Genomic DNA, 20533 nt, shown 5'->3' with positions numbered 1-20533 from the left:
TGGACCGCATCATTGTGAAGCAGGTCGTTACAGAAAATAATGGTTTTATAAGTAGAACATGCAGGTCATCCAAGACTCGATTAAGTAGTACGTTTTTATGGATATGATCTGGTAACAAATAATGAATGAGACATCAGCATCATTGCCTATGAGTATGGTCTTTCAGTCTAATTGCTAATTAAATCTGGCACTGCCTACCATACTTGCTCCCTGTTCTCGTACACATTCTAACACATACTACTGATTGGACAGGAATAAAATTCTCAGACTAAAGTGCAAGCATCTCTTGAAGAGAAACATCTAAAACAGGAATAAAATATACAATGATTAACGCAAGAGTAATATTTGCAGATGTTTGCAGTGTAGCTGATCATGATGCACTACACAATATCAACAGGTATTGACAATGACAAGGAGGTGCTACTGCTCTTTGATGCAACAATATTTAATGTTTACAGATACATAGCTCTCTACTGCAGATGTTTACAGATAAATAGCTCTCTACTGCCCAAACAATCAGAAAGATACATAGCATCTAAAAATGAATGCTAGCTACTACATCGATTCTTCCTTCAGAGGGAGTGAACAGTGTACCTCGGTGCCCATCTCTAATGTTGCTGCTTCCTGCACCCGCTGCCACTGGCACCATGCCTCACCTCATGGTCGCCGCCGAGCAGCCGATCAGCTCCATCTTGCCCGTCGTCACGAAGTTGGCCCACTCCAATGCCCCGGAATGGCCAACATGATCTGCAAGAACCCTACAAAATCAACAAGTTCAGGGACATGGGCAAGATCTTGGTATAAAATGACCAAAGAATACAATATATAGAGTGAGAAAGGAGGCAAACTCATTTTGAAACTTGTTAAGCTTTAGCTTCCCAGATTTATTATCTTATAGTAAAGTGAAAGATAATCAAAATAAGACTTCATAGATAATCAAAATAAGAACTCATTCTGGCGAATTTAAGGTCCTACTCTTATCATGAGCTGCAGGGACAAGTTCATGCTTACCATATGCACACAAAGGGTTTACAAAACATGAATAATTGCCTAAAATATGCAGGTGGAATTTCCAGTTTGCTCCTTTACGTTAGTAGCCCTGCCCAATGAAAATTTGAGACATGCCAGCCACTAAGATCAGGAACAGGCAAATCACAGGGGAGACAAAGTGGGGTTGGGGAAGGAGGAGCTACGGCCCGTGAAGCAAGCCAGAAAATTTCCCCTTGGGGTAACCAAAGGCCAACAGCTTCCAAAAGGCAAGCGATCAACAAAAGAGAGCCATAGTTAGCAGAATAAGGGTTGTGTACATGTAACTCCGGCATCCTTCCCTAATTCAGCTGCACATCAATAAGAAAATCCAGTCAAACAGAATCTTTAGAACTTCAGCATCATTTTCAACCTAGAACTAAAAAGCAGTTAAATTTTATTGCTGATATCAGTAGTGGTAGAGGCAAACTTATGTAACTCTATCTACTAATGTATAAAAATGAGCACACCTAAAGAAAACCTAGGGGTTCCTTTTCAATTTGTGCTTATTTACCCGTTATGTATGTGAGTTAAAATAATTATACAGCAAGCTAGTTCTACAGGTTTTTGGATAGCAGCGACTAATGTTTGCGCAGAGAATGCTTTAAATCGGCTAATCCTGCCACCCAGAGGCCGAATTTGATGAACACATATGAAAAAAATAAACTCAGAATGCAAAAGGGATAATATACAAAAGGGAGTACAAAATCAACCATCAGCCTACCAAGGTTAAGATAATGATACAAAATACTAATAAACGGAATTAGCAAGTTTGAGATGGAGAAGTGCAAAAACTAACCAGAGAATCTACTAATGATGATATAGCTAAAGTGAATCCCTAATGTTGGTGGGGCTAGTATCCATTTGGAAGACCAAATGTTAACCTAGCTTAGCTAGTTGATTGCATGAAGGAGCATCAGTATGTGTATCTCAGAACTGTTACGCATCAATTATTGGAAGCCACAACAACAATATAAGGGCTCAACTGAATCAGCTTCGATCGAACGAACGAACAGATCTCGATTGAAACCGTCTAGTTTTCCAGCACTGCACAGAGCAGATCTCGGTCGCACGCCAGAAACCAAGTCGAAATGGCCCCTGCCGTTCGGCGGCACGCTAGCTCAGGGAGAGACCGGCCGAATCCCCTCAGCATCCCGACACATATATCAATATTCAATATAGGAAGAAAAAGTTTGTTCTTGAATTCGAAATGCAACATTCAACTATTTAGTACAGTATAAGTATAACTGACAGCAATAAATGATTCCATTGAAGAAAATGCTAAGACTTAAATTTTATATAGCTCCTGCAACATTTTGCACTTTGCTAAACAGTATATGATTGCTACATCGTCCAATGAAGTTTTAGTTCCCTGAAGCTGTAGAACTTCTACCAATACACACTAACCTTTTGGTGCCTTCTTTGAACGCTACAGTCTCGACTTTGCAGTGATGCCATGTTGCCATGCTTGTCACGGAGCAACTGATCCTCTAGATGTCAGCTCTACAAAGAACAGAAAGGCAAGATTTTAGATAAATGAACTATATCAGTACAGAAGAAGCACTCGCTGAATACTGAACATGAGTAACATAAAGATACAACAGAAAATAATGACTGTTAACAGTATATCACATATCACCTGAGATGCCACCTTCATAATAATTATAGAAGATCCAGGGACTTCTTGCACTTGCTTAAACAAGGCTCTGACCTCATCATCATTGTGTACCTATAAAACCATTTGGATGAAATAAAAATCATCTTTGGTTAATATACAATATTTGGAGAAAGTTAGATTTCATTTCGTATGGACAGTGAACATTTCCATGTAACTGTTCGGAAGTACAGTATTCCATATAACTGTGGTAGAGTTCAAGTAAAAAGATTAAAAGAATATCAACCTTCTTTATTCCTTTCCCACCCACACCCCATGATAAATTTATGCCCAAAAACAAACATGTCATCATTCTGTTGTTAGTCTCAACTACGTACAGATTATTATACAAGATTTCCACTGCCCTGAACATTAGTACAAGAGCCCGAAATACAAATAAAGGACCTACATGTCCCTACAATTAAAACAAAATTACAAACCTGCACCTAGCAGCCATATATCCTACTTATCCATACACAATCTACAACTTATCCAGCAGACCAGCAAGGGCAAAAGGTACGTATTGAACTAACATTAAGATAAAAATGATCCGAAGGTACAACAGAAATCTGATTTGATCAGATTAGTATGTAAGAAATGTAAAGCATGCCTGCTCCAGTTGGATCAATGTCAAGCTAAAAAAGCTCAAATCAAATGTATGTGTTTGAAACATCAGAATTGTCTCCTAATCATGCAGAAATTGAACCGTTTCATGTAAAATTCCTAAAAGAAATCTCATTACCCTGCAATTAGTGCTGCACTTGAGTTCATTCTCGAGTCATACAGATTCCTAGTTTCCTACTGCTACAAGGCTATGATAATAATTGGATGAGTGCAAGGAACAGAAGTGTAACAATGTGAAGTGGATTCGACAAGTGGGAGGGATTTATTTTCCCACGGCCGGGTCTGATTACCTGTAGGCCTATACAGGCGTCCGTCTTGGGTGCCAAACCTGAGGCTTTCTGACAAGAATGTGTTCTCCCTGCACCAAAAATTACAGCCGACACTCAAAAGGAAAAATGAATTACAGTCGATCCTAATCAGCCAAAGTTTGAAGCCTACCCTGAAGCAAAAGTAACAGGACCAGCATCTGAAGCCGTGTTTTAATGCCCGATTTGATCTGAAGCGCCTCCTAGAAGGAAATGTAGACGGAAGAGGTGGTAGTGGTACTGTCACTTTTACTCTCAGATCCGGCCGGAACCTGCAACGCTACAAAGATCAGTAACAACAACATGGCGCCGGAGCCAAGTCCAGAGGAGGACCGAGCCTCCTAAATACACAGCATGCGTGCCCGCATGACGACGGGGAACTAGTCCCTCCCCTTCGCTGCCGCGCCCCTCCTCACGTCCGTCTCATGAGGACAACAATCTCCAGAAAAATCTCCTCCCTCACTCGAAGTCAACCAACTCGCAGGAAGCAAACCATGAACCCGACCCAGCAGAAGCACCGGCAGAGGCAGCTCACTCCTGACAGCTGAGAAGCAAGAAACGAGGGGAAGAGGAGCTGGCCGTAGCGGGTTTGTAGTCGAACCCTGGATCTCCTCCTCTGCTCCGGCCATTGACGCGCCCTATGCGGGGTCGGAGCAGGAGGGCTCGGGAGCCGACGGCGTGCCTGAGCTTGGTCGATCAAGACGGGCCTGGGGGAGGGGAATGGTAGGAGGGGAGGAAGAAGGGTGGCGGCAGCGCGCGCCTGGCGACGGGATGGGCTGCGGGAGGACGGGCAACGGCGGGAGGAGCTAGGGTTAGGGGATGGGGCTGGGATGCGAGGATGGGGAAGGAGGCGCGAGTGAGGAAGAGGCTAGGTTTCCAGTGACCACGTTGCTTCCTTTTTATGAAGGAGTACGCGAAATGACAAAAATGCCCTCGACGGGGCACAGTAATTACGCGCGGTGGCACGAACGAGAGATAACTATTCATTCCTACAGCGCCATTTCTTGATCCAGCGGCCCAGATCGTCTAGAAGCGAGATCCAACGGCCGAAAACGCATCAAGCCAATGAAACGAAAGGCCAGATCTGCCTAATCGTTGTGAGAGCATGGTTTTCCCCTAGGTTCTTGTTTCTGGATGCTCGTATCCATATGGGGCGCATACAAGCTACTAAGGTTAGGTCAAAATATCCCAAATCCAGGTGCTCATGTTATATCCAACCTAAAATCCAACTAATAATATCCAAGATCATCCAATAGTCCACCAATAGGTATTCATGCTAATCATATTATACCTATATAAATTCAATATATCTCAGGTTGATCATGCTACACCCTAAAGTTCTCCGGTTAAAAACTCATGTCAAAATAACATAAATACAAGTGCCCAATCTCAAGTTTAACTCCACCTAGAATCCAAGCGCATATATCATTAAACCTAAGACAAATAACATTTCTATTACTCGAAAATCTTTGTTTTCTTCCTACTAATGCAATCCAAGATGATGTAATAGTTCATCAATTTTCACAATCATGTTGATAATATTACATATATAAATCCAATATATCTCCGATTGATCATACTACACCCTAAAGTTCTCCGGTTTCAATCTCTAAAAGTGTGCATCTAGTATAAATCATAACTATGATCCAAACCAAGTCCACTATCATGGTTATCTAAGTCCCGTATAAAGCAAGCTTCCACCGGATGACTAGATCCAAAAATTAGAAGTTATTTATCCACCAGATTTTTTCCAAGATCACCATCTTAGCAAATCCAAACCGTTCCAAGGTTATTAAAATCTATTTATCCACCAATATAATATCACTTCATAAGTACTAGTCTCCTCCTACTACTGCATGTAAAGGAGCAAAAACAAATAATAAAAGCTAGATCAGCTGCTCCAACAAGGCTCACACCACTGAAATTGTCATCTATTCTAATTAATCCAAATCATTCTCCCATGATGATATTGTACTCGTTGGGGAGGGCTACCAAAACCATCAAAGTCTACCAACTACGATCCGTTTGTATCATCTCCATGCGCATATCCATATGGGTCACATACAAGCTACTAAGCTTAGGTTAAAATATCACAAATCCAAGTGCTCAAGTTATCTCCAACCTAGAATACAACTATCCACCAGATTTTTTTTCAAGATCACAATCATCTAGGTAAATCCAAACAGAAAAACTATTTATCCACCAATATAATATCACTTCATAAGTACTAGTCTCCTCCTACTACTGCATCTAAAGGAGCACAAACACATAATAAAAGTAAGATCAACTGCTCCAACAAGGTTCATACCACTGAAATTGTCATCTATTCTAATTAATCCAAATCATCCTCCCATGATAATCTTGTACTTGTAATATTCTTGGGGAGGGCTAGCAAAATCATCAAAGTCTACCAACTACAATCCATTTGTATCATCTCCATGCTCATATACATATCGAGCACATACAAGCTACTAAGCTTAGGTTAAAATATCACAAATCCAAGTGCTCAAGTTATATCCAACCTAAAATCCAACTAGTAATATCCAAGATCATCCAATAGTCCACCAATACCGCACTCATGCTAATCATACTATACATATACAAATCCAATACATCTCAGATTGATCATGCTACAACCTAAAGTTCTCCGGTTTCAATCTCTAAAGGTGTGAATCTAGTAATAATCATAACTATGATCCAACCATCTTTCGACCTTCCCCAATCGCCATCCCTTCGACGCTTGGCTCCAAGTACGCTCCCACCAACGTTTTCATCCCTTCCACCATACCTCATGTGCAATCCGCTCCCTGCCAGTCCGACCGCCATCCTTTTCTTGGCTTCAGGTTGCTATGTGCGATGCCTCAATCCCACATCTCGTGTTCCCCTGCTGGGTGCCGCCATAGCCACAAAGGCAGTTGGCACCGCAATGGCTAACCCACGAGACACAGCCCGAGAGCACGACGTTACCTACCGCCAAGGCCAAGGACACACGGCGGGAGAACGTGTGATGCCGGATCAAGTCAGTGGCATGGAACCCGCAAACAAGGGAAGGACACCAAGCCGAATTGGCGGGAAAGGAACAATGCATGAGAGGTGTGCGAGAGGGTGAAAACCCTATCAGCCGCATCGAGCTTTGCGCCAAGCCGTTGCGGCAATGTCGATCTTCAGGCGATCGAGTAAAGCTTCTCATGTGCTTTCTCATCGCTCCTCTGCAACTACCTCAGCCTCCGCTGGATTACTATAGATCCAACAATTAGAAGTTATTTATCCACCAAATTTGTTTTCAAGATCACAATCGTCTAAGTAAATCCAAAATGTTCCAAGGTTATTAAAGATGTATTTATCCACAATTATGATATCACATCATAACTACTACCCTCCTACTACTACTTCATCTAAAGGAGCACAAACACATAATAAAAGCAAGATCAGCTACTCCAACAAGGCTCATACCACTGAAATTATCATCTATTCTATTGAATCCAAATCATTCTCCCATGATGATTTTGTACTCGTAACATTCTTGGGGAGGGCTGGCAAAATCATCAAAGTCTACCAACTACAATCCGTTTGTATGATCTCCATACTCATATCCATATGGCGTGCATACAAGCTATTAAGTTTAGGTCAAAATATCACAAATCCAGGTGTTCATGTTATCTCCAACCTAGAATCCGATTGGTAATATCCAAGATCATCCAATGGTCCATCAATACCGCATTCATGCGTATCATACTATGCCAATATAAATCCAATATATCTCAGGTTGTTCATGCTACACCCTAAAGTTCTCCAGTTTTGAAGCTCATGTCAAAATATCACAAATTTAAGTGCCCAATCTCAAGTTTAGCTCCCACCTAGAACTAGAATCCAATCAGATATATCTTGAACCTAACACAAACAACATTTCTATTACTCCAATATCTTTGTTTTCTTCCATCAATTTTCATAATCACGCTGATCACATTATATTCATATTAAATCCAATATATCTTCGATTGATCAAACTACACCCTAAAGTTCTCTAGTTTCAATCTCTAAAAGTGTGCATCTAGTACAAATCATAACTACGATCCAACCAAGCCCACTATCATGGTTATCTAAGTCTACTATAAAGCAAGCTCCATTGCATGACTATAGATCCAAAAATTAGAATTCATTATCCACCAGATTTTTTTCAAGATCACAATCATCCAAGTAAATCCAAACTGTTTCAAGGTTAATACAGATCTATTTATCCACAAATATAATATCGCTTCATAAGTCATAACCTTCTACTACTGCATCTAAAGGAGCACAAACACATAATAAAATCAACATCAACTGCTCCAAGAAGGCTCATACCACTGAAATTGTCATCTATTCTAATTAATCCATATCATCCTCCCATGATGATCTTGTACTGGTAACATTCTTTGGGAAGGCTAGCAAAATCATCAAAGTCTACCAACTACGATCCGTTTGTATCATCTCCATGCGCATATCCATATGGATCACATACAAGCTACTAAGCTTAGGTTAAAATATCACAAATCCAAGTGCTCAAGTTATCTCCAACCTAGAATACAACTATCCATTAGATTTTTTTTCAAGATCACAATCATCTAAGTAAATCCAAACAGTTCCAAGATTATTACAGATCTATTTATCCACCAATATAATATCACTTCATAAGTACTAGTCTCCTCCTACTACTGCATCTAAAGGAGCACAAACACATAATAAAAGTAAGATCAACTGCTCCAACAAGGTTCATACCACTGAAATTGTCATCTATTCTAATTAATCCAAATCATCCTCCCATGATAATCTTGTACTCGTAATATTCTTGGGGAGGGCTAGCAAAATCATCAAAGTCTACCAACTATGATCCATTTGTATCATCTCCATGCTCATATGCATATCGAGCACATACAAGCTACTAAGCATAGGTCAAAATATCACAAATCCAAGTGCTATCTCCAACCTAGAATCCAACTAGTAATATCCAAGATCATCCAATAGTCCACCAATACCGCACTCATGCTAATCATACTGCACCTATATAAATCCAATACATCTCAGATTGATCATGCTACAACCTAAAGTTCTCCGGTTTCAATCTCTAAAGGTGTGAATCTAGTCGTAATCATAACTATGATCCAACCATCTTTCCACCTTCCCCAAACGCCATCCCTTCGACGCTTGGCTCCAAGTACGCTCCCACCAACGTTTTCATCCCTTCCACCATACCTCATGTGCAATCCGCTCCCTGCCAGTCCGACCGCCATCCTTTCCCTGGCTTCAGGTTGCTATGTGCGATGCCTCAATCCCACATCTCGTGTTCCCCTGCTGGGTGCCGCCATAGCCACAAAGGCAGTTGGCACCGCAATGGCTAACCCACGAGACACAGCCCGAGAGCACGACGTTACCTACCGCCAAGGCCAAGGACACACGGCAGGAGAACGTGTGATGCCGGATCAAGTCAGTGGAACGGAACCCGCAAACAAGGGAAGGACACCAAGCCGAATTGGCGGGAAAGGAACAATGCATGAGAGGTGTGCGAGAGGGTGAAACTCCTATCAGCCGCATCGAGCTTTGCGCCAAGCCGTTGCGGCAATGTCGACTTCAGGCGATTGAGTAAAGCTTCTCATGTGCTTTCTCATCGCTCCTCTGCAACTACCTCAGCCTCCGCAGGATTACTATAGATCCAACAACTAGAAGTTATTTATCCACCAAATTTGTTTTCAAGATCACAATCGTCTAAGTAAATCCAAAATGTTCCAAGGTTATTAAAGATGTATTTATCCACAATTATGATATCACATCACAACTACTACCCTCCTACTACTGCATCTGAAGGAGCACAAACACATAATAAAAGCAAGATCAGCTACTCCAACAAGGCTCATACCCGCACAAAAAAGGCTCATACCACTGAAATTATCATCTATTCTATTGAATCCAAATCATTCTCCCATGATCTTGTACTCGTAACATTCTTGGGGAGGGCTAGCAAAATCATCAAAGTCTACCAACTACAATCCGTTTATATGATCTTCATACTCATATCCATATGGGGTGCATACAAGCTATTAAGTTTAGGTCAAAATATCACAAATCCAGGTGCTCATGTTATCTCCAACCTAGAATCTGATTGGTAATATCCAAGATCATCCAATAGTCCATCAATACCGCATTCATGCTTATCATACTATGCCAATATAAATCCAATATATCTCAGGTTGATCATGCTACACCCTAAAGTTTTCCAGTTTTGAAGCTCATGTCAAAATATCACAAATCTAAGTGCCCAATCTCAAGTTTAGCTCCGACCTAGAACTAGACTCCAATCAAATATATCTTGAACCTAACACAAACAACATTTCTATTACTCCAATATCTTTGTTTCCTTCCATCAGTTTTCACAATCATCGTTGATCACATTATATTCATATTAAATCCAATGTCTCCGATTGATCAAACTACACCCTAAAGTTCTCCAGTTTCAATCTCTAAAAGTGTGCATCTAGTACAAATCATAACTATGATCCAACCAAGCCCACTATCATGGTTAACTAAGTCCAGTATAAAGCAAGCTCCACTAGATGACTATAGATCCAAAAATTAGAATTTATTATCCACCAATTTTTTTCAAAATCACAATAATCCAAGTAAATCCAAATTGTTCCAAGGTTAATAAAGATCTATTTATCCACCAATATAATATCACTTCATAAGTCATACCCTTCTACTACTCCATCTAAAGGAGCACAAACACATAATAAAAGCAACAACAGCTGCTCCAACAAGGCTCATACCACTAAAATTGTCATCTATTCTAATTAGACCAAATCATCATCCCATGATCTTCTACTCGTAACATTCTTTGGGAAGGCTAGCAAAATTATCAAAGTCTACCAACTATGATCTGTTTGTATCATCTTCATGCTCATATCCATATGGGTCACATACAAGCTACTAAGCTTAGGTTAAAATATCACAAATCCAAGTGCTCAAGTTATCTCCAACCTAAAATCCAACTAGTAATATCCAAAACCATTCAATAGTCCCCCCCCCCCAATACCGCATTCAAGCTAGTCATATACTATACCTATATAAATCCAATACATCTCAGGTTGATGATGCTACACCCTAAAGTTCTCCAGTTTCAGGCTCATGTGAAAATATCACAAATCCAAGTGCGTCAAGTTTAACACCAACCTAGAATCCAAGCGGAAATATCATTGAGCCAAACACAAACAAACATTTCTATTACTCTAATATCTTTGTTTTCTTCCTACTATTCAATCAGAGATGATGTAATAGGCAATCAATTTTCACAATCATGCTGATCATTATTACACTCATATAAATCCAATATATCTCCGATTGATCATACTACACCCTAAAGTTCTACAGTTTGAATCTCTAAAGGTGTGAATCTAGTAGTAATTATAACTATGATCCAACCATCTTTCCACCTTTCCCGATCACCATCCCCTCGATGCTTGGCTCTGACAGTCCGCTCCCACCAACGTTTTCATCCCTTCCACCATACCTCATGTGCAATCCGCTCCCTGCTAGTCCGACCAGCATCCTTTGCCTGGCTACGGGTTGCTATGTGTGATGCCTCAATCCCACAACATCTCGTGTTTCCCTGCTGGGTGCCTCCATAGCCACATAGGCAGTCGACACCACAATGGCTAACCCACGAGACACAGCCCGAGAGCACGACGTTGCCTACCGCCACGGCCAAGGACACATGTCGAGAGAACGTGTGATGCCGGATCAAGTCAGTGGCACAGAACCCGCAAACAATAGAAGGACACCAAGCCGAATTGGCGGGGAAGGAACAATGCACGGGAGGTGTGCGAGAGGGTGAAAACCCTATCAGCCACATCGGGCTTTGCGCCAAGCCGTTGCGGCAATGTCGATCTTCAAGCGATCGAGTAAAGCTTCCACTGGATGACTATATATCCAAAAATTAAAAGTTATCTATCCACCAGATTTGTTTTCAAGATTACAATCATCTAAGTAAATCCAAACTGTTCCAAGGTTATTATAGATGTATTTATCCACCAATATAATATCACGTCATAATTACTACCCTCCTCCTCCTACTGCATCTAAAGGAGCACAGACATATAATAAAAGCAAGATCAGCTGCTCCAACAAGGCTCATACCACTGAAATGATCATCTATTCTAATTAATCCAAACCACCTCCCATGATGATTTTGTACTCGTAACATTATAGGTGAGGGCTAGCTAAAATCATCAATGTCTACCAACTACAATCCGTTTGTATCATCTCCATGCTCATATCCATATGGGGCGCATACAAGCTACTAAGCTTAGGTCAAAATATCACAAATCCAGGTGCTCATGTTATCTCCAACCTAGAATCCAACTAGTAATATCTAAGATCATCCAATAGTCCACCAATACCGCATGCATGCTAATCATACTATACCTATGTAAATTCAATACATCACAGGTTGATCAAGCTACACCCTAAGTTCTCCGGTTTTGAACCTTATGTCAAAATATCACAAACCCAAGTGCCCAATCTCAAGTTTAACTCCGACCTAGAACTAGAATCCAAGCAGATATATCATTGGACCTAACACAAACAACATTTTTGTTACTCGAATATCTTTGTGTTCTTCCATCAATTTTCACAATCACGTTGATCATTTATATTCATATTAAATCCAATATATCTTCGACTGATCATACTACACCCTAAAGTTCTCTAGTTTCAATCTCTAAAAGTGTGCATCTAGTGCAAATCATAATTATGATCCAGCCAAGCCCACTATCATTGTTATCTAAGTCCAGTATAAAGCAAGCTTCCACTGGATGACTATAGATCCAAAAATTAGAAGTTATTTATCCAGCAGATTTTTTTCAAGATCACAATAATCTAAGTAAATCCAAACTGTTTCAAGGTTAGTAAAGATCTATTTATTCACCAATATAATATCACTTCATAAGCCGTACCCTCCTCTTACTACTGATCTAAAGAACCACAAACACATAATAAAAGCAACATCAACTGCTCCAACAAGACTCATACCACTGAAATTGTCATTTATTCTAATTCATCCAAATCATCCTCCCATGATGATCTTGTACTGGTAACATTCTTGGGGAGGGCTAGCAAAATCATCGCGGTCTACCAACTACGATCGGATCATCTGCATGCCCATATCCATTTGGGGCACCATACAAGCTACTATGCTTAGGTCAAAATATCACAAATCCAAGTGCTCAAGTTATCTCTAACCTAGAATCCAACTAGTAATATCCAAGATGATCCAAAAGTCCATCAATACCGCATTCATGCTAATCATACTATACCTATATAAATTCAATATATCTCAGGTTGATCATGTTACACCGTTCTCCAGTTTCAAGCTCATGTTTACACCCTAAATATCACAAATCCAAGTGCCCAATCTCAAGTTTAACTCCGTCCTAGAACCCAAGCAGATGTATCATTGAACCAAACAATATTTTTATTATTCCAATATTCTTGACTTTGACTCTTGTTCTGATTTAGGATCGGCACACGGGTGCTCTACTTGGTGTTGGCCCTCAACGTTGTGACTCGCACGGCCTCTGAAGCTTGCCAGGTTTCTTCTTCCTTCCGCTACCACATCCGCCAGTCTCTTCGACTCTCTTACCTTGTCTACCGACTCTTTGTGGCATCATTGTCTCAGTCACATGTGTGGCTCTCATCTCTCATCCTTAGAACGATGTGGTCTTCTAGGATCTGTCTCTCGCAATGTAACTTTAGACGGTCAAGTTTGTCGGCTAGGTAAACACGTTCAGTTACCATATCCTCATAGCGAGACTATGTCACAGTGTCCTTCCAATCTTGTTCACTCTAATGTTTGGGACCCAGCTCCCTTCGCCTCTAAAGGAGGTCATCGCCACTATATTATCTTTACAATTACTTCTCTCGACACAAGTCGATATATTTTATGTCTTCTTCTAGTGAGGTCTTATCTATCTATAAGAAGTTTGCCGCCTTGGTTCATACCCAGTTTTCCACTATTATCCATGTCTTTCGTGCAGATTCTGCTTGTGTGTAACTCTCATTTGCTGCCCAGATTCCTTGTTGAGCAAAGCACACTAGCTCAGTTCTCTTGTCCCGGGCTCATGCTTGGAATGGGGTTGTTGAGCGCAAGCATCGTCACATTCGTGAGGCGGCTAGCGCGTTGATCGTGGCCACCTATCTCATCAACATTCATCCTTCCTCGGCTCTACATGGCGACATTCCTCTCGAGCGTCTTTATGAGCACTCTCTCCTAACTACTAAACACTTCATTTGTTTGGTTGTGTTTGCTACGTTCTTCACGAACCAAACTGTTTGATCAATCTGTTGAATGTGTCTTCTTAGGTTACAGTGATGAGCACAAGGGCTATCAGTGTTGGGATCTTGTTAGTCATCGGATGGGCATTTCTTGATGTGACTTTTGATTGAGTCTCGTCCTTTCTATCCACGTCCATCCTCTCCTTCGGCCTCCCCCATTGAGGATATTTCTTCCCTCAGTTCTCCTAATACACTTATCACTCATTTATTGCCCTCGCTCACCTATCCTAGCTTATCCTCACGTACTACTGTTATAGACCCCACACGTCGCCACGTGCGGCTTCCCCACCTCGTTCATTACCTGAGGCGACCTCACCTCGCTCATCCATGAGGTTTCCCCGATGATTCCCCTTTATCATCTTCTTCACTACACTTGTGGTCCATGTGTTGTGGATCCTTCTAATGAGCCATCTCCCTCGACTACTATGGCCTTTCTTGTTGGCAATGCACCACCTAAAGCTCGGCCTACTTATGGCTTCCGAGCTTGCTCGCTTTTGCCTATTGGCCGCTATGGTTATTGGTTATTCCATCGTCGCTTTTCTCGAGACGACTTCTTAGTCTGACGCATTTGTTCATCATGAATAGCAGCATGCATTGTAGAGGAGATTGTTGCTCTTGCGCGAATAGGCATGTGGGATATCATTTATCTTCCTCCCTGTTGCATGAGGTCTACATATAGCCACCACCTAGGTATTCTCTTCCTGATGGCATGGTTTGTCGTCTTCATCGCTCTTTTATGGCCTTAAGCAAACCCTTCGTGCCTAGTTTGAGCATTTTGTCTCAGTGGTGATTGCGGCTAGTTTTCGGCGATCTCATGATCCTACAATTCTTGTCCACCTTTCAACTCGTGGTCAAACTCTTCTTCTATATGTCGATCATCTCTGCAATGACTCTAAGTACATTGCCTTTGTGAAGGCTCATCATATTGGGTTTCTTATGTCTGATCTTGGTCCTCTTCGCTACTTCCTAGGGATTGAGGTTTCTTCTACCTCTAACCGCTTCTTTATCAAGCTCGTCATCACCTGCGGCTTTCTCGCCTCGTTCATTACCTGAGACTACCTCACCTGGCTCGTCCCCTGAGGCTTCCCCAGTGATTCCCCCTCATCCTCTTCTCTACTACACTGGTCATCCGCGTGTCGTGTATTCTTCTGATGAGCCATCTCCCTCGGCCGTCTTGCTCTGCCCTCCACTATATGCTCTGTCGCATTGTCGTCACGGCTAGGATGGTGGCAAACTCACTGGTGCAGATGCCTTTCGCGCGACATCACTAGAGGCTTCATCCTCTCAAGTTGCATGAACGGCCGAAGGGGACACTGCCACCATGGCTGCTAACATTCCCTCCCTCTGATCATGAAGTGTATGGGAGTGAGACTAAGAGAAATACGGGAAAGGAGACAATTACTAGCGTATTAGAGGAATGAGGCCCAAATAACTGTTGAGATGCCCACTACCAAAATGGTTGGTGCATTCTTCCCCAAACCCAAAGTGGGCCACACTTTTGATGCAAACAAGACCGTGTGGGATATAATCATACTCTATCAAGCTCAAATAATGCATCATCTACTACCAAACATGATGGGCACATCGATCCATGTCGTGATTTTCATGACGGTTATCATCTGGATACTCAATACAACAACAATTGCCCCAGCTTGCCATCAAACATTCTCGCCGAATATGTGGCCGATGTACAGGGAAGGTTAGATCAGCGTTTTAGCAAGCATGTGGTGGCAGTAGTGTGGATGCTCCACATAGTTGCAACTTGCCGGGTTTGATCACACGCCAAAGATGCAACTAGCCTTCAGCCTACATCGATTTACAATGGTACGCCTCCTCTTAGACTAGCCACAGTGGGGAGTAACTTAGACTAGTAACATGCATATGTTACTAGTCTATGTTACTACCTCTATACTGGGGAGTAACATATATGTGGTGTCATGCAACACTTCATTTATTAGGTTGTAGACTCATCTTGCCTTGATATGTGTGATGTTACTCATACTACTAGTAATTAGCTATGTTACCACATGACTCTCTTTCTTCATTAATTACTTGCCAGAACATCTATTTTGCCTAGATATGTGTGATGTTACGACCTATGTTACTCCCACTGTGGGTAGTCTTACTACTTCATATGGAAAATTGCAGTATTGAGTTGATTTCTCTTGCCCAATCAATTGCAATTTTTATTGAAAGTACGCTTCTCTGGCCCCACACAAATAGTTCAGTTTCTTTTCGGACTAATAAAGAAAATAGCTTCAGAGTTTACCACGTTCATAATAACCATGCAGCTTATTTGGTGAGCAGATATGTAGAAGTACGACTACTCGAAATTGGTGTGGTCTGTGTGCAAAATCCTAAAGGTCGTGCTACATCTACTTCAAATAAGTTTTACTTAATTAATACACTGTAATTTTTTTAGAAAATAATTAGCACACTGCAATGTAGTTTAAAAACAGTAATATGAGGGGATGCACTGAAGCCAAGAAAAACTAACAAATTGATGCTTGAAGATAGAAGACCCAGTTGCCTTGATTTCATCTGGACCAGAGGAAGGTTAGCTTTAGTACCATGCATTTTCCTCCACACAAACAATTGCGTACTCAAAGTGGTTCCCTCGATGTCCATTAGGTTGAACGTTGCATGGGATACACAATCTACTTCTGTGAGTTCGGTAAAAAAAATCCTGCATAACAGCCAACACCAGTTATATTGCAAAAATACTAAATTTGTATTTCCTTTTAACAAAGATCTCAAGCGTAAAAGAACTTTCATCAGGTTTGGAGGAATATTATCTTAAGTACTATGTAAATGACATCGTATTGGTAATTAACTTAATATGGATCATGTGTTATTTCGAGATTCAAGCAATAGTCCACCTTATTTTTGTATTCTCTTGCATAACTGTGATTATGAAACTAATATGATATTCTTCTGACATTTTTTGCATGTTTACGTACTGCTTTGTTTATATCACCTCTCGAATTTATATATAGTACCAACTTTATAGAAATATAATGTGGATGCATGACAATAATTTTTTAGATCAATCAGGCCAGTAAAGTGTGTAAGTTTATCAAATATCCTTATTCTAGAAACATTCATATCAGCTTGCCATCAAAATATTTACCTCTATGTTCGTGCTACAATCTGATTTAACTTTTTGCAGGTTAAGTCAAACTTAGCGCCCTGCTACAAAATTAGATTTTTCTAAAATATAGCTACCATGGCAAGTTTAGTTTAATTCAAAAATAAAGATATAACTACTGTTGATCGTTGTGTTTCTTCTTCACAACTTTACCCTTCTTAGTTTACTCACAACGGAACTATAGATGAACTTATTTTTTCTCAGTTACTCGGGCATCATAAAAATGACATGCACCCATATTGCATTGCAGTCTTAAGTTTGAGATTTTTTTAAGTGAAAATCAGTAGGGAAGGCCACTACTGAGCCAATTTCAGATTTTAATGGATACTGTACAGATGGTATGGTGAAAGTTCCAGATAATTCAAGTTAGCCAATTTGATATTCACTCTTTGTGCTCTGATTAACTAGATGAGACAAAGTTAAGTCTATACGGCAGATGACATTACTAAAAGTTTTCTTAATATCTAAGACAAATATGTTGATCACTTTGTACTTAATTGATGTATAAAAGAAAAATAATTGCTCACACTATACTTCATTGTCGAGACATAATCTTGATGGTAGCTCATCTTCGAGCCTTAGTACTCAATCTTACACCAGTTTCCTTTGTTGTTGTTACCCTTGCAGATTTCGTATGGAGGTCAAAATCCTGCATGGAGCCACCATTTTTTCAGTTCACAAACCTGCACTTCTGGATTACATATATAACAAAGGAAATATGCAGCTAGTCTAATTATCTATACTTCCATTTCTTATAACAGGGTGCGCTTATGAAAAGTTTGCCACAACCCTTTTCTAAGACAAAAACGTGGTATTCTTCTTTTTCCTCACAACGTTGAGCAATAATAACCACCATAAGAGTACACTAATAAGGCATATTCCCTTAGTGATAACCCAAGAGTTAATGTTTCTTTTCAGCACTGTGCGTGTCTTTCCACAAAATTAGAACTCAAACTTTTTAGGATCATATAAAAGAATGGTGGAGCTTCTTAAGCAGGGAGCTATGCAATCAAGCAGTAGTATATCTGGTAGGTAGGAAGATGAGTTGTTCCTTAGGTAGTGTATAAAAAATAACTGATAGAAACTATGACTTTGTTAACAAGGCAACCATGTTAAGTAAACAAAAACCCTCTTTCATCTAGTAGGCAGGAAGATAGGTTGTTGAATAGCACCGCAAGAGAACTGGGAAATAATGCAAAAAACAAACTGATAATGTTGTACTATGTAATTTACAGAACTGGTCAAGCATTTCCATACCTGATGATTTCGCTTTCAGATTAGATACCTTATAACCGCAGTTCCAAATGAGAAAAATTGTGTCGCAGTTCAGGTGCACTGATTTTTAATATTGGAGCTGAGACCTGTCACGAGGGCATAATCTATTCCATTAAACAAATAACATTTTCCTTGTTTTGCTCAGTACAATTTCATTATCACAGCTGAGAACTATCTTGAACAGAGTTAGGCATCATCTATTCCATTAATCAAATGACCTTTTCCCTATTCTGCCCAATACAATTTCATGATCACAGCTGAGACCTATCTTGAACAGAGTTAAGGCATCATCTATTCCATTAATCAAATGACCTTTTCCCTATTCTGTCCAATACAATTTCATGATCACAGTGCATATACTACCAATTTTTATCAACAACAGAAAATTGCTGGAGATTAGAGTAATTATGCAAGAAGAAAAGCAATGGAAATATTAATGATTTGAAAAATAAACAAAGCAAGATCAAAAGAGACATCATACAGGCTATCACTTACGTAGCGATTGCTTCTGCTGCTAACATTTTCCGTCACAATCATCACAGCACTAGAATGCACTTGATCATAGTGTGATCCATGTGAACTTGAGATCCTCGATAGTTAATACAAATGCGCAAAAATTGCCGCTTTTGATGAACCCAAACCGAAGTACATATCCCCAATCCATGCGGCTGCACATAACAAGTGGAATTTAGAAGGAAATCGCTGGAACGCATAGCCACAGGCAGGCAGGGAATGGCTACTGAACATGTGACTTGTCCGGTCATCCCAGCGCATTGCATGCTACTGAGCTGTGCAGTTTACCCAGTAAATTAACCAACCACACACAATCGAGCAACAGATTGGTAGAAGAACAGCTGCTGCATAAACCGTGAACTACACAGCTACTGCATTGCCATTAGTTACCAAATGGCGGAGCAGAGTAGATCTATGCAGCAACAGTCTGGATTCTGAAATTCTCTAGCCACTTGCTGAATCCGCGGCTGCTCATCTATTAATCATTACTACCATATGAGTTCGCTTGTCCTAACAACGCAATGTAATGTATGGGTTGTTCATGGCAGCATGTATGGTTGTTTCTGATTCCTGAGGAGGGATGTGCGGTTGGTTTAGTACCTTTCTTGCGGAAGCAGTGGTTGTGGTCGACGGAGCAGGCGTCAAGGTCGTCGAAGGGCTCCTCCCCACCGCTGCCACCATCCACGGACGCTCAAATCAGAAACAAATGACAAATACAATCCATGGATTCGAGACAGAGGGTTGAAGGGCACGCACAGTCGTAGTTGAGGGTCGCTCACGAGCGGCTGCGCGGAGGCGGCGGCGGAGACGCCGGCAAGGAGGGGGGTCAACGGCCCCGGGGCACTCCGCCGGGGTGCTGTAGGGGAGGAGTCTCCGTGCCGTCGTGCGCCCAGCCGTCCACGGCGCCGTCGTCCTGGGCCTGGGCGGCGCCGTCCTGCTCCATCCCCGCGAGCTGAGGCGAGCAAGAACTGGGCGAGGCGGCGGAGATGCTCCATCCCCGCGGCGTCTAGGGTTTCGCCTGGACGACTTGGACTCTCCCCTCGGTGGACCGGCCGGCGGCCTGGATGGATTGGAAGCCGAACCTTACATCGATCAGTCCCCTGCTCCGCTCTGAGCCGTACACGAACCAGGCGAAGGAGGAAGATAGGTGTACGCGTGCGTGAGTGCGGGGACGGACGGCGGACGAAGAATTCTGGAACACTCAATCGGCCCACGGCGGAAGCCACGGGGTGCGGGAGAGGGAAGAAAAGATTGGGAGAGACGGGGATGAGGGGGCGGCGTCGGCGGCGGATTGGTTTTCCCCCCACCCGTGTTCTTGGAGACGGGGATGTGGAGGAAGACGGACGACTGCGTGGGCTACTGGGCCGGGCTTCTTTTTTTTCTCTTTCGTGTTGAAGAGCAAATTTGGAAGGGGAGGCCACGCACCAACGGTCAGAAAAGGAGGCGGGGACTCCCGGAAATCCCTATCTGACGCTCTGCCTCAAAATGTCGCTGTACCGCGTTTAGGCGTTTTCAGCCTTTCCAGTTTTGGGAAAGAGGTCTTTAGCCGGTTTTTCACGGTTTTAGGAAGCTTCTACAAGGTTTCTGAACCGGAATTTTTTTATTTTCTTTTTGTTATTTCATGTT

At 41.6% G+C, this 20533-nt stretch overlaps 1 long non-coding RNA gene across 10 annotated transcripts; it reads right to left on the bottom strand.

The window, feature by feature from the left end:
• Positions 1-327: 327 nt before the first annotated feature.
• LOC123166453 (uncharacterized) lies at positions 328-20286 on the bottom strand. Of its 10 annotated transcripts, none has more exons than XR_006483547.1 (10): positions 19664-20286; positions 19508-19578; positions 18890-19062; positions 18377-18480; positions 17647-17768; positions 3743-16657; positions 3595-3662; positions 2666-2755; positions 2434-2529; positions 328-1337 (listed from the first exon to the last, which is right to left on the bottom strand). It is a non-coding gene; the product is annotated as an uncharacterized lncRNA (long non-coding RNA). The 10 variants fall into 10 exon arrangements; XR_006483552.1 differs by having other exon boundaries at positions 328-2529; positions 3743-3881; positions 16469-16657; positions 19664-20282; XR_006483549.1 differs by having other exon boundaries at positions 328-758; positions 1012-2529; positions 3595-16657.
• Between the last annotated feature and the right edge of the window lie 247 nt (positions 20287-20533).

Source organism: Triticum aestivum, chromosome 7D (genome assembly GCF_018294505.1).
Source record: "Triticum aestivum cultivar Chinese Spring chromosome 7D, IWGSC CS RefSeq v2.1, whole genome shotgun sequence".
In the NCBI taxonomy this organism is placed as follows: Eukaryota; Viridiplantae; Streptophyta; class Magnoliopsida; order Poales; family Poaceae; genus Triticum; species Triticum aestivum.
The sequence above is the reverse complement of the archived record's forward strand: the minus strand, read 5'-3'. Positions and strand labels throughout refer to the sequence as shown.